This window comes from Corapipo altera, unplaced genomic scaffold, assembly GCF_003945725.1.
Source record: "Corapipo altera isolate COAL_440 unplaced genomic scaffold, ASM394572v1 100, whole genome shotgun sequence".
NCBI lineage: Eukaryota > Metazoa > Chordata > Aves > Passeriformes > Pipridae > Corapipo > Corapipo altera.
The window spans coordinates 1,023,154-1,038,475 of NW_020884952.1; the positions used below are offsets into that span (position 1 = coordinate 1,023,154).

The 15,322-nt window shown below is 37.2% G+C and overlaps 2 long non-coding RNA genes across 2 annotated transcripts in view; both read left to right on the forward strand.

Moving 5' to 3' along the window:
• The window catches only part of LOC113956619, a 43,953-nt gene extending 35,095 nt beyond the window's left edge, over positions 1–8,858 (forward strand). Inside the window, exon 6 of the long non-coding RNA XR_003530903.1 lies at positions 8,785–8,858. This is a non-coding gene — a long non-coding RNA (uncharacterized LOC113956619). The remainder of the gene's footprint in view (positions 1–8,784) is intronic.
• Positions 8,859–11,428: 2,570 nt separating this feature from the next.
• Positions 11,429–14,366, forward strand: LOC113956609. Its single transcript, XR_003530897.1, has 4 exons — positions 11,429–11,564; positions 12,816–12,943; positions 13,044–13,077; positions 14,242–14,366. It is a non-coding gene; the product is annotated as an uncharacterized LOC113956609 (long non-coding RNA).
• The last annotated feature ends 956 nt before the right edge of the window (positions 14,367–15,322 follow it).

The following is a 15,322-nucleotide window of genomic DNA, read 5'->3' on the forward strand; positions in this document are numbered from 1 at the left end:
CTGCTAAGGAGGATGAAAATGATTGAATATGCAGAGAAAATTAATTTTGGTCTACTGTCTGCTGACCTAAAGAGACACACAGTCAAATCTTCTGTTATACAGAACTGCCCACCCTGTGCCATTTTATGCAGCTGCAGTCAAGAGGCTGTAATGTTTGTGTCTTTGGACTTTGCTTTTAGTGTAACTCTCCCTGGTAGTTGTTTCTAAGAAGCTCAGCCATGATGAGTTCAGAAGTTTCTGAAGTCTATCCTGAACTTAAAATCAGTTAGCAAGAAATGAGTAGAGGAAGGATAGAGAGAGCAGAATTAAAAAATCAGAGCAAAAAGTGTATCCAAGACCAAACAAAGCAAAAAATGAATACAAACAATCATCATTAAATAAAAACAATTTATATATCATTCCTGCAACACCCTGTCCCATTCACCATGGCAGTCCAGCTCTTTAGTGGTGCTGTGTCAGTGCAGGGACATCCCTCTGGCTCACTACATGGAAAAGGAAGAAATATTAAAACCCCCTTTGGTGTGGTTTACTCTTGACTAATTAAATGATTCTCTTTTTTTTTTTTTTTTTTTTTTTTATGTGACTTTCTTTTGTGATCTATTACATCAATATTTTATGATATGTGATTTCTGGGCAAAATTATTATATGTGATATGTAGTTAGAAGTAAATATGTAGAGGAATATCAGTGTCTGCTTTCTCTGACATTGTTTTTCAATATCACTCCACTTTTAAATATAGCCACAGAGCTCTCTGCTACCTATTAGCATCTGTCTCCTGCATTGCAAAGAAAATATTTCTGTCATATTATGAATATTAATTTTATCTTCCTGATATTTTGACAGTAATACTTAGCTTTCAATAGAACTTTTTTTCCCTACAATTAAAAAGGACTTTCCAAATCAAGTTAGCACTTTGTTTTTGCAGAGGGAAAACCTGAAGCAAAGATGCATTAAATGATTTGTCAAAGGATAGCAAGAAATAAACCCCATATTTCTTAATTTGGAGCCTAATAATCTATACAGATGTCTGCCTAGAGGTCTGCATTTAAATTAGGCTGAATTTCTCTCCAATATATCCAATTGTCTGTATTTTGCATTTACTTTCTCAAGACTATTTTGATTATAACATGGAGTCCAAGAGCCTACACTTCATCACTGCAGATGCTAAGATGGTTTTGGGACTGGAGCTGCCCTTCTATGAGGAGAGACTGAGAGGGCTGGGGCTGTGCAGCCTGGAAAAAAAGGCTGAGGAGGAGATCTCATGGGTGTGTCCAACTATTTGAAGGGAGGGTGTAAAGGAGATGGAGCCAGTCTCTCTTCAGTGGTATCCAGTGGTGGGGCAAGAGGCAACAGGCACAAACTGAAACTCAGGTTTAAGGAAACTCTCTTTTACTGTGAGGATGACTGAGCACTGACACAGGTTGCCCAGGGAGGTTGTAGAGGTTGTATCCATTCTTGGATATATTCTGAAGCCACCTGGACACAGTCCTGAGCAGCTGGTTCTAGGTGGCCCTGCTGGAGCAGGGGAGTTGAACAAGATGATCTCCAGAGGTCCCTTCCAACCTCAGACATTTTGTCATTCTGTGATGTCTTTAAAGAAAACTGTAAAGAAATGAAGAATGAGAGATTTCTTCTCAGTTATCAATGTTTTCATTGGAAAACACTTTTTTTTTAATGTTATCTTCCCCTTCTCTTTTTTTATTCTTGAATCTATTCCGTTTTGGTGTAGTATCTTTCATAGAATCATAAGGTTGGAAGAAATCTTTTAGATCATCCAGTCCAGCCCTCCATGCAGTACTGCCACTGTAACCCCTGAACCACTAAACCCCATCAGCCAGTACCAGACCCAGATGCCCCTTAAACACCTCTAGGGGTGGAGACTCCACATCCCTGGGCAACCCATTCCAATGCCTGACCACCCCAACAGTGGAAAATTCTTTTCTAATATCTAATCTGACTCTCCCTTGTCTCAGCCAGACCTTTCACAAGCCTTGTTTCCCTTCTCTGGATACACCTTTGGTGGTATAAGACTACTTTATTGTCCTTTGAAATACTCCTATCCTAGTAGGACGTTAAATAACTTCAATTTGAGCTTGAACTGGCAGTATGCATTTGGTGAATCCAGAGAACTTGACAAAACACCATCATGAAGGGGGTGGTGGAAACACTCTTATCAGGAGTACAAAGGTCAGTTCAGATCAAGTCATTAACTGAAGAATCTGAATTGTATTTGGGTTCTAGATACATGTAAAAAATCATTTTTTAGCTAATTGTAGGTTGTGTGCTAGTCTTTGCAACATACTTGTTGCATCCATTTGGGTATCCTTCAATAAGAGATCTTTATTAAAGTTCAGGGAGTTCAGGATATGTTACCATCATAACCATGATAATAGAGACATGTAAATTATCTTGTTATACAAACAGTGGCTACCGGTGTAAATTTTACTTTCAATATTCATATTCTCTTTGCTTTGCTCCCCAGTAGTGTTGATGCTACTGTCCTTACACAGAAGGTGCAGAGTGTAAGCTGAGTAAGGATTCATGTTGGAATAGATTTGTCATGTCTCTTTGTCTCAGCTTGGCGCTGCAGGAATCATAACAATGCCCACAGGTAGGAATCCAGTGTTCCAGACAGGCTTAAGGTATCCTGTGGACTTCTGGCTACAGAGCCAGAGTGGCACTGGGTCTCTCACAGATCAGCTCACTCAGATGTCTTGGAACAGCATACTCCTGCTTATGCTCCTTTCTCTGTGCTATTCCTGAGCACAGTAAAACTGGAATAGCAGTGTGTCAGTTTGTATCTCCTGCTGCAAGAATCTCTGTGCACGTAATTACTGAAAGAGCTAAGCCTTCTAAAGCAATCTTTGAGCTCTTCTGTATTTTCCATAGACTGCAACCTAATAGAGAAGGATAAGCTCAAGTTACTAGATGTGAAAAGTAATCCTAGTAGTTATTCTTTAAATAACCCATGAAATATAGTTTCTTATATGATCTGTGACAAAGCAGATGAGTCCTGGTTAATTGTCTAAATTGATCTGTATGCAAAACCTAATCTGTAATTACTTGCAGGTTCTGGTATTCTAGAAAATATATTCCTGTCTAAATCAGTATTCACAGGATATTTGAGGAGACCCTTTCTCATAGAACCACGTAAAGCTGCCAAGCAGAGTCTGAATCCTTGCCCAGCACTCCGGCCTTTAATGTTTCTCATTTGTGACATCCAAACCAGCTGAGACCTCAGTCTTCAAGCTTTGCTTGACTAATGGATATTTGGAGTAGCCTTTGACTGACTCCTATTCAGTGAGTGGATGACTTTGGGTCCTTGGGGCTGTAGCTGCTGGGTCAGATGTTGCAGTATCAGAGTGTATCTGGTATCAGTTCTGTGTTGCAAGTTCTGGCCCCATTCTGGAGTGCACGTTGGTCTCGACAGGGTGCTGCAGCATGGGAACATTTTGATGGGTATGTAGATCAAATGTGAGTTGATTAGGAATATATTTGGAATATAGGGGGTTTTTTTACAACTTAGAAAAAGAATTAAAATTATATTGTTATTAGAATTTACCTGATTCTCTTTTTCAAGGGTCAAAAATGGGGAGGTGGAAGGGGTAGGAATTAAGCAATCTGAAAATATAACTAAGCATTTACTTTATGGACATAGAGTTTCAAAGTCAAGTTTTCTCCAGTTAATTGGAAAATTGTGAATGAAAGCATGATGATTTTCTTCATAATTTTACAATGTGAGTACCAAACAAAAAAAATTGGTTGCACAGTACGAAAGAACTTCAATACATTTGTTTTTCTAGCAACAGCAGCCAACCCTCATTATTTTCATGTCATTTTCTTGGTTGAGCTCATGCTAATATCTGTGTATACAATATCTGACAAATATTAGTAACTCCATGAAAATAAACATTTAAAATTCCAGGTAACAGGACTGGGGTTCAGGAAAATATATGAAAGGAGATATCATGTTGCCAAATATTTATCTCAGTAAGAATTACATGCAAATATATTTTTTTTTGGTCCTGATTCATAACATTCCATTTCCAAATTGTTTCTGTTTTTCTCCAACAAATATTGTACCTCAGTTTCAAAATCTTTCTGTGGTATCCTTTTTTTTTTTATCTTTTCCTGTACATAAAACCTCAGAAAAATACTTTTCTGAGCATCCACCACAGTAAAAGATATTTTAAGGACATTTAAGTTCAGTTCTCTGCTTCTGGGTCACTACTCTCATACCCAGAAAGCAAAGTCTGTTGTTGCCTTCCATGCAGTGTTTCCCTCTGAGCATTGTGGTTTCTGCACATGGGCCTAATGCCAAAGGTTGGTACCTCAGCAGCAAAAGCGGAGCAACTTGCCACCTGACTTTTGGGAGGAGGGATGTGTCACAGCATCAGTATGGCTTTGATAATTTCCTTTTATTTTGCTCTTTTTAGTTACTTTTGATAATATCTCTGTGTTAATCAAAGCTTGGTCACTGTGCTTGGAGTCCAGTGATCCCCTCGTGCCCGTTGTGCAGCTGAGAGCATTGCTCTGAGCAGAGGATGCCAGAGATGGGCTCTGTGAGGGACACGGGACCTGAGAGTGGAAATTTGCTTTAAACTGTAGCTGAACACTCTGAAATCACCTCAGCTGACAGCCCTGGGGGTGCCAAGAGTGTGCCTTTTAGCAGTTCCTCCTCCACTTCCTAGATTGCCATAAAAGGCACCTTGTAATCCACATGTATAGGTAATCTGTGTGTATGTATCTATATATATATATACACACACACACATATATGTAATATCCCTTTTCCATATGTTTCTTGCTTTTAGGTTAAATTGAAGGACACATATGGGCTTCTCTTTTAGGCTGAAATTACTGGGTTGACAAGATTTTTGCTTCTTTCTGTTCTCCACATTTTGTTGTAACTGGGAATACAGGAATTTATGTTATATAAATGCTGTTTGTTTGTTTTGTTTTAACATGGATTACATTCACGTGGCAAGGGAAGTACCAGCTGACAGTCCTTGAGGAGGGGAGGTACACATACATTGTATTTTCTAATCCTTTCACTCCTTGCCCTAAAATGTGTGTTGCATGATCACGTGCTATTAAACAACTGGTATTTTCCATCCTCAAATGTGTACCCATGGCTAGTAAAATAATCTCTTTATGCTTCTCATATTCCATAATATTATTGTGGTAAGTATTTGGAATTAAACACCAGGATATCACTTTCAACATTTTCAGTTGATTCAGAATCCTCTTTGTAAGCTGTTATATTGTAGTTTTTTATATATTACCTATTATAATAGCGGAACTATTCCAGTAGGACATCAAGCCTACAGCTTATAAGAAATTATATGGATACCTGTGACAGAGTAGGATACCTGTGACAGAGTAGTATATAGAAACCTGTCATATAGAGAGGGAGGATTTGATAGATCTCTTACTGTATTTCTGTGTTAATGAAATCATACAGGATATTTTCTACAGAAGATGCTAAAGTTTGTTGAAAGACAGTGAATGGTAACTATTTGAACCTTGGTTCCACTTACGAGGGTTCTAAATATGACAATTATCTTGTGATATTTTAAACAGATTTTGCTGTCATTATAAGTTGATATTCTTCAGCATTTTTTTTTAATAATTAACTTCACTCCTCATGCCTTAGGTTTCATGATTTTTTTTTTTCCTGAATAGCTGAATTGTATCATTTCTGTAGTCAAGCTGTTAGATATGATCAAACCTGTCACAGTGCAGTCTTTCTCAAAACTCATAACTGGGGGAGATGGGGAATGGATATATAAACATCAAACCCAATGAGTCACATTTTGTCTGAGGTATTTAGGAACAGCAGCTCTTGGCTGGAGACTGGACAGGGGTGTGGATTTATTGAGTGCAGTAAGGGGATTCTTATTGGCTTTGCTACAGTTGTGGTCTCACCTCTTATGTCAGTGGTTTAATAAGTGATATGAGACTCACAGGATTTAAGGAGAAGGTCTGAGCGTAAAATCGATCATGTGTGCAAACATATATTCTGTTTGGATATGCACTGATATACATTCAGCTGTACAGCTTAATGAAAAGTAACTCATTAAATTGTGGGTTAATCAAAGCTGTAAAATTACAGCTTTCATATGTCTCATACATAAGGGGACATCTTTGCTCTAATGCCATAAGATCATCTGGTACATGTGCCTCTCTTTTTCAAACCCTGACTGATAAAGACTGTCTTTTCTCTGTTACACATCACATTTACTCCTCTGAGATTAGCTTTAGGGATATGGATTTGTGGAAAGACTTGTAAAATGAGTCTCTGAAATGACACTATGTATTACAATTTTCAGAACACAGTTCTGAAGAGAAAACTGCCTTTTCAAAATTCAGCTTCTTTATAATAGAATGCTTTTCGTGAGGGCACGTTCTTACACCTGGATACAAATTTCAAGTGCAAATTAGAGGGGCAAGTGTTCATATTCCTGAGTGCTATTTATCTTACAGCTGTAGAAATTACAGTTGTGGCTGATAATATTGCCTTATTCCTTAATACCATAAAGAAAGTTTTGTTGCTTTCCTAAAGGAAGAGAAATACATATTTTTTTAAGTAAATAAGATTAGTTCTTCACACGTATGCTCTTCAGTATTAGTATCAATAATTATAAGATGTCCAAAAGTGCAACCTGCTCATCCTAAATTTCTTTTCAAAGCTTATTGTTTCACAAAGTCTAAACGTCCAATTTTGTGCTAGGCAGACCTATGAATATGGATACATATAAATAGATATATACAAGAAGGTAGAATGTATTCATTTGTAAACAGAAGTTACCTATTTGTCTGTCTTAACATTAAAACATTAAAAGATTGTTTATGTAAGGTCTTTATCACTGCAGCATACCAATGAATGATTTCTTGAGTTCTATCTTAAAATGTAAATAAACTCTGTACTTTAACTATGCTGACCAATACAATTTTTTTTTTCATCCCTAAGCAATGTATTTTTCCAAGTCCATTTGTTTGTATTCTGAAATTGGAAAAATCCCCTTATGCAGCATTCCCATAGTCAAATGTTTACAAGGGCATAAGGAATATAAAACAAAGACAATTTTTAGGATTTTGTTAAGATTCATGTTTGTCACAGTGTGGACAAAAAATGCAAAAAGAAGCATTTTCTTATCTATTCCTGTTACATTAGAAAAGTTCATGCCCTGCTCTTAGCATTTTCCAACACAGCTGTAGAGTAGTTTAAAGCCTATTTTTTAAATAAGTGATGCTCAATTTGTCTTTGATGATCCGCATGATTCAGGTGAGATGGGAGCACGGTCGGGCCCTGATTTGCATAAAAATTAATCACAGAAAAATGTAAATTGATAAAATTTTGCCTGGCTTTTCCCCCCTATTCGGGAACCCATGGATGGCTCCCAGAAGCAATCATCTCAGTATGGTGCCGCGTTGGATGCTACACAAACGATCACATTTGTGTTGAATACTCACTCATTTAAATGTCAGCACTGATGGGGCGGTACATCACCAGGAAAAAAAAAAAAAAGAAAAGAAAAATAAATACACAGCAGCTGAAGACCATCAAATCTGTGGGCACTCTTTAGAGATATATGATCTAATGTGAAAAAATTGTGGATTAATTATCCTTTTTTTTTCAAAACGGTAATTGTTTTACTGTCGCAGCGGCAAAAAAAATCTGCAATTTATTTGGAATCAAACAAAAACCCAGTAATGTTAAATACGTCATTACATCATTGTGTATATTAGAAGGCTACAATTAATTCCTGAGGCTCCTTTGGTCTCTAGAACTGCATAAAATGAAACAAAAGAACATTGCTATTAATTTTCGAACGCACTCTGAACCTGCAAATAATCTACCCAGCAAAAATAAAACAACAAATCAAAATAAAAACTTTGTAGCTTTATCTGCAAAGTATTTTTTTTTATTTTTCTAAACTGCATATTTGCATGACATTGCTGTCATATAATTTTATCTCACAATCCTTAATGAATTTGTCATCCTTTTAAAGGCAGGAAATAATTTTCCTAATTCGTATATATGTAACTGGAACAGAAGTACTGTAGAAAAATTGCCAAAGAATTCACAGCACAGAATCCATCCCCTCTTGGTAGCTTTTATATCAGAGAACTAAACTTGCTTCTGCAAGTTTTCTCCAAATTTTTATTTCTAAATGAGCTAAATCCAGCATAGAGAGAAGAAATAGTTTACACTTTTTTCACCTTTTTTCTTTTTTTTTTTTTTTTTGCACCTTCTGGCTTTAAGAAGCAATGTCTAGAAAATTATAGCAACACAAGGACTTCTCTAATTTATAATCATCTCTAATAGGTCGGCCACAGTGCATTAGATCAGTGCATTAGATCTTCAGGGGCTTGAATGCAGGGTTTCAGCACTGCAGTCTGAACCTGAACTGAGAGGATATATTTTAAAAGCCGTTTGTTATGCCTGAATTGGAGAGCTTTGAATATTAGTATAATAAATGGTGTAGGTTAAATTTCTTTTTTCTCTTGAAATTTGTTTTATTTAGAGGGGTCTGGCAGTAGTTGTACATGAGATTTATCAGGGACGTGGCCTGACTTTAATTCACATGCCTTACCTTTCATACCACCCACTGTGCCAGTATATTAAAAAAAATTATATAATGCACGTTAAAAGAACCACCTTATCATCATTTCACAGAACCACATCTGACTTTGTGCAACTGTATTAAATGCAGAGCAAGGGTTCTACTCATAGATAGAATAATATATTTTATATTTTTCAACTTTTGTTGTGGAAGCCCATGGTTCAAATCCTGGCTGCACTGAAATCAAGGAGGGTTTTGTCAGTGGTTTCAGCTCAGCAAGAATTTCGGTAAGGGTACATATTATTTCTTTTCTGAAAATGTAAGGTAATTGTAGTTTTGTGTGTGGCTGATTGTATTTATATACTGTAAAGGATACTGTGTGGGAAGAGAATATATGGTTGATGAAGGAAGCTTGTAGAGTGTCTGAGAGCACAGGTGAGAATGTGGACTTAGTGCCTTCTGCTGTTGTTTGAGGGGGTTGTAGGGATGGGAATTTAACCCCTTACTGGAGGACTGGGTTATTTTTGAGATTACAATCCCTTACTTTGTTCGTGTTTATAGCTGCCAGTGTTGGCACTGTTGCTGTATTCTTATTTCTCATACATTTCACTTGAGCCTTCAGACTGTTTTTCTCCCTGCTGGTCTATCGGACACGCAGATCCTTCTGTTTGATCTCATTCCTGCACAATGCCCAATCATGTTTCTGGCCCATATTATATTGCCTGCTCTTATTTAACTCTTAAATATTGATTGATATCAACAAGTGGTTACATATATCAACTGGAAATGATCTGCAAGGAGAAACAGTTGACACTGTACGCAGCATGAAGGAATAAGTGTGTGTGGAGGAAGCTGTGACTGGGGCAGGAAGGTGGCTGTGTGAGAAGCATGGGATTAGCACATCAAGTGATGCATGGATAGCACAGGTGCTACACAGAGATCTGTACCCCAAATACCTACTTGGGATTCTGTGTGCTGGGACTGTTTTCCAAACTCTGTCAGCTCTCACTGATACCTCTTTTCAGCCTTGCAGAAGCAGGTTCATCATCAGCACTTTGAGTCGCCTCCCCACCCCAGCCTTACAAAAGGAAAACAGAAGCCATGCACGAGGCTTTTCTGCCTTCCACAGGAAACTAGGAATGCCCTGGATCCCCAGGAGATGCTTCAAGAACTTCAGTACCATTCAGGGCACTGTTCTGGATACCACATGTCACCTAGTGCAATGTCTCTCCCTCAACTCTCTTGACTTCTCTGGTGTTGGTTGACTGCTAGCTATGGAAGAAGTAAAAGGAAAATCTCAAATGACCTTCCCTAAAGATTTTCTTTTTGGGTAAGAGGTAAAGGATTCTTTTTACTTTCCTTCTCCCTCAATCCCTGGATGTAGAGTCCAGAATACTTCACTTGCAGAGATATTTATAAACAGCATAATACCAGATATATGGGAAATACTACACCCTGCTAGTGGAAGGGAAGTGTTATTTTTCATCAGGTTTCATGAAATGACTATTTTTATAAATATTAAACATAACATATGTAATTTTGACAAATGGGTTTAATTTAGCTTGGATTTCTTAAAATAAAGTCTGTCTTTTCAAGCCTAATACTAAAAGAGACCAGATTTTCCAGAGTATCTGCAGTTCCTACTGACTTCTAGGCTCCTCACTAAAGAGTCTTTGAAAATCTGATTATTCCTCTCTTACAGAATTCAGCATGCAACCTTAGATATCAAAGTCTGAAAACTTTAGTCTGTATTAAACAAAAGAAACTAAAGACAAAAAAAGAAAAAAAAATGGATATTGCCATGTGCAAGCTGAAAAACTGCAGAAAAGCATTTGTCCTTGGCAATAACAAAGTCCTAATCTGCTAAATCTTTCATACATGTTTATTAAAGACATGTTCTTTGGGCTACTTTGGGTTCACCAAAGCAATTATTATATACAGTGTCATATTCATATTATACACTGCACTGCAGCTTGATTCATTGCAGTGCTAGAAAGAATATAATTGTTTCTCTATAAAAAATGGAAGGGTTCCTTTTTGTACCTTAAAAGCTTCTATTTTTTAAACCTTTATTTCATGTCTGACTTTCCACACATGAAGTAATTCATGTTACTGCCCCTATGTAAGTGGAGCCTTCTTAGAAAATATGGAAGAGAAGCTGGTTTTTTTTTTTAAAGTAGTTATTTCATAGCTGGCTTTAAGAGTTCATCCTTCCAAAGAGTCATATCTATGTCTTATTCAGAGTGCTTAAGCTCAAATTACCAAGGGGAAAAATGATCCTCTACAATTCATTCTGCTGTCAGCAAAATCAGGTCCAAAGCACGTGGTTGCCCTGATAATCTTTATATCTCATCATGGACCCTTTGATGGTCTTTTATCCCTCTTTTCCTCTGATTGTTGTGGATATACATACCTGGAGTAATTCTGGGAAGTTTATTATTCCCAGGAAGACAGATTGCATGTAATTATCTCCTCTTGGAAAAGGAAGTAAAGGAAGGTACTGTGAGTGCATCAGGCACAGCCATAATTCAGAAACAAGCTGAAAAAAAGACAAATACAAGCTCCAAGGTCCAACAGGGACTCTGGTAATGCAAAATCACTGAGAATTATAAATACACTGTAGTTGCTTGAATATAAGAAACTACTCAGTGTAGGTGGGTAGCTGAATAGAGGTTTCCATCTGTTTCTCCCAAACTCCTCAGTCTGTAACACTGTATTCAAGTTTTTTTTAGTGATAAGTCTAATTACATGAAATATGAAATACATGAATGAGCCAATGAAAAAAAAATGGAAGTTAGAAAAAAGCTAGATTTTATTTCGTTGTTGTTCTTGTTCATTTACCAGAAGCTGAAGACTGAAACAAACTGGTGGTAAAATATTCTGGGAGGACATTTTGCATTTTTTCCAGTATGCATCACGAATTATCAACACAAATTCTCCATACCCTGACTGCAACCTTCAGAAGTCCTCTTTGGTCCATTTCATGTAATCAGGTATGCTTGGGTATCTGTTTTTCAGGATAAATGTCAGTAGTGATAATATGTCTTAAAGACAACAACAGCACCAAAAATACATTCAAACTTGTAGGAGCCTGCTCATTTCCAAAATAGCCAGAAAAACTCATAATCCTCATTAAACCAGGAGTACTTAGATGGATTCAGATGGAAGACCATATAAATTGCAGAAGTTCCTTACTTCCAGCTGTAAATTATATTAATTTTGGTGAATAATGATGAGGGAGGTCAAGGTGTATACTCTAACCTCAACCACTGACTTTCTGAGCCTCAGGCAGCCTGCCCAACTCTTTTATCCCTCACACTAGGCAAGAAAGCTGTAGGACAGCTGCACACCACAGCCTCATGTTCTCTGAGAACTGCTGTCTTGGTTGTTTGAAAAACAACCCTGTGTTTTCTTAGTTTGGATGTGCTCTGTGTCATATAAATCAGCAAATATCAGTACATTTGCTTCTTAGAGATAACTGAGCACTTGGCCTCAGACAGGTGAAGGCAATTCAGCTTTGTCCTGTTAAACAAAAGTCAGGAACAGCTTCTCCCAGCTCTGTAGAAGCGCAGTATTCTGCAGTACTAATACTTCTCTTCTCTTTGCCTTTGAAAGAGGCAATAGTGCAAACAAACCCAAATAGATCACCCCAGGCTGTATTAATTCCAGCCATTTTGTGATCCACATCAGCAGCCTGCTGGTGAAATTTGCCAAGTGCCTACCAGGGCTCTGCTAACTGGAGCAGATGTTTGCAGGAGGATCATTTTGGATGTATCCTTCCAACGTGGCTGCATAGACTGCAGTCAGCTACAGCTAGGTTCAGCCAAAATCAGAATTTGAAGTTTGATTGCCATTGGGAAATCAGCTCACACTCTAGTTCAGTGTGTTTAAATGATTTTTAAGTCAAAACAATGTCTCTGCCAGGAGGTCCCATCTTTCAGACAGTTGGGAGACAGTGCACCAGCACAAGGACTCCAGCTGCTTTTGTCTTAAACAGTAAGCCCTAAATAAAAGGGCTTACTGCATGCCTGATTGTTAACTTTTTTATAATTCAAACATGTCAGATTTGCAGACTGTACTGTGTAGTTACTTTCTGCTAATTATGTTGTCTCACACTGATGCCATATACCTTCTTAAATCACCAGCCACTTCTTAAAATTTAATCTGAAATATCTGCCAGGTACTCTCTTGGCAGTAGTTTAGTTGCATGAAATAATCTCTCCCTGTTGGCTTTTCTCTTTTAGCATCCCTTAACTGTCCAAAACTAGTTCATGGGAAGTCAAAAAAAGGGATGGGATGTGTGATATCTATCACTGTTCCTGACTGGTGTGGGAGAAGTCTCTCTAGCTGCTAATTGGGAAACAGTTCTGTGGTAAGGACAATTAAATACACCATGGTAGGATCAATATATTGACTTCATGTGGAGAAAGTAAACTAACACATATGGATTTATTTTTTTTTTTTATTTCCAGGAATTTCAAAAGAACTCTCAATTTCAAAGCATAGGTAAGGATTTTTCTAGTGTCTCAAATAAAAATATGATCAGAGCTACTATCGCTAAATGAATTTCACATATAATAAGCCTGGAAATAAAATTCTGATACTTTATAGTTGGCCTTGAGTTTTGTGATTTACCTACACATACATGTGTGTGAAAGAGATGCAGGGAGACTTGCCAGCTACTCAAAGCATTAGTAATTTTATTTCACTTTCTTTGAGATGGATACTAAAAAAAACCCACAAAAAACCAAACAAACAAACCAAGACACAAACAATTGTAACCCTTCAATCTGTAATAAACTGAATACACCAAATGAAATTTTGTTTGCTGACAGTAACTGGTTCAGCAGAGAGAAATGTGTCTGTCAGGAAGCTTTGTGTGAATCACTGTCTCCATCTAGTGCTGCCTGCAAGGAATTGGACTGCTAAACCCTCGGTGGTAGGGGACGCTGCAAATGTAAGGGATTCTGCAGTACAAAATTCTGTGATACCAAATTGTTTTGCATATATTCAGTCACTATGTCAGTCATTAATTCGTTATAGTTTAAAATATGTCAGCATTTCATTTGTAAGACACGAGGCTCATGGATTGGCTCTGAAAGTTCATCAGGTGTGGAAATTTGCCACCCTCACGGGGTTTTCTGCAAAGATTTTTTGGTATACATTCATTAATATCTTCATTAGTATTAGTTAATATGTTCGCTAATAACACCACAGAAAACTTGGCAGGAACTTCCCTGAACCACGAAGTACAGTCATTGCTAGTGAATGTTTGGTTTGAGGGTCTCTTTTTAGTGCTGTTAGGAACAGAAGAGATGTAAAGACAAGGACTAATTTCCAACTGACAAAGTTTAATGTAAATCAGTGAGTGGCTGATACATTACAGGCAGTGCTCTGAGTCAGAGCAAGGGGGGCAATGCATAAGTTGGTTCAGGGAATTAAAACTCACAGGATCACACTACAACAACTTCCTAACAGAAATAAAGATCGTCTCTTTATTCACAACATCTTTTACTCCAACACCAGGTTAACAAACAATGGCAAATTCAGTGTTTTTTACATTAACTCCTCAGACACAACAGAAAATGACTGTGAAATAGTGTTGAGTCCTGTGAATAAAGCATTTACAAAGCATAACTTCTTCTTAGCTCGGGAGATATTATTTTGCAGTGATTCCAGATCCAACAGAAATATGAAGACAAGCAGTGGCTCCAAACTGCAACGTTTTACGCTTCTAAATGCTTGCTACGGATTCTTACTACGAATTTCAGTCTTGGTTCCATGTACTGAACCCAGCACAGGTAATTAGTTTGTCCCTTTTTAAGGAATTAGAGATGAATATAAGTGTGACTGATGGACTTGTGTGAATTTCTGTGCCTTGATACACACCCCAACAGACTCTATTTTTTAGCATAAGAGAGGAGTGGGAGCTGTTATGTGATGTTATAGTGCTTTAAAAGGCTCAAAATCAGATGAAGCTTTTCATGATTTTTTGGTGAGTATATTGTAATTTTCATTTTTTTTTCAATTGTGCAAGTTATAACAATCATCATAACTAATTTTAATCTAACTTGCTGTTATCTCTTTGGATAATTTTAAACCCATATTGTTTTCTGATTATTAACTGTAGCTGATTTACCTAATCTTGCTCAAATAAGATAGTTACATCTCATCAGTTTTGTAGCACACCATATAAACTCATGTATCAAAAACTTAAATCAAGATTAAGATTATAAATTTTTTCTATGAGTTATAATAGATTAAGTCAAGATAAGAATAGTAATTAACTGTTTTTTTCTCATTTAATTCAGATTTGAGCATTGTTTGGATCTAATGTTACTGGTTATGATATAAAATATATGTGTGAAGGGTTGTATTAGGTACTTTCCTACATCTTCCACCCAAAGATAAATATATAAAAATAATTAGCTATCAAGATGGGCATAAACTAAAAATTGACGTAATAGCTTCAGATAATTCAAGTAACTTGCAAGGTTCATTTAAATCTCTGAGTTTCACTGTACTGTCCTGTGGACCCTTGGATTTCTCCAAGACTGTCAGGATCACGGATCAGTCTTCATTTTGTCTGAGCTGAGGATGCAGCTGTTCAACCCTATTGCAACTCTTGCTGGTCTCCTGAAATGAAACAACTGGGTCAGAGACTCTCATATTCCCCTTTCAGGAATGTGATGATAAATGCCACTTTTTTTCCACAGTGTGTTTGGGACAACAACCACAAGACTGTCCTCTA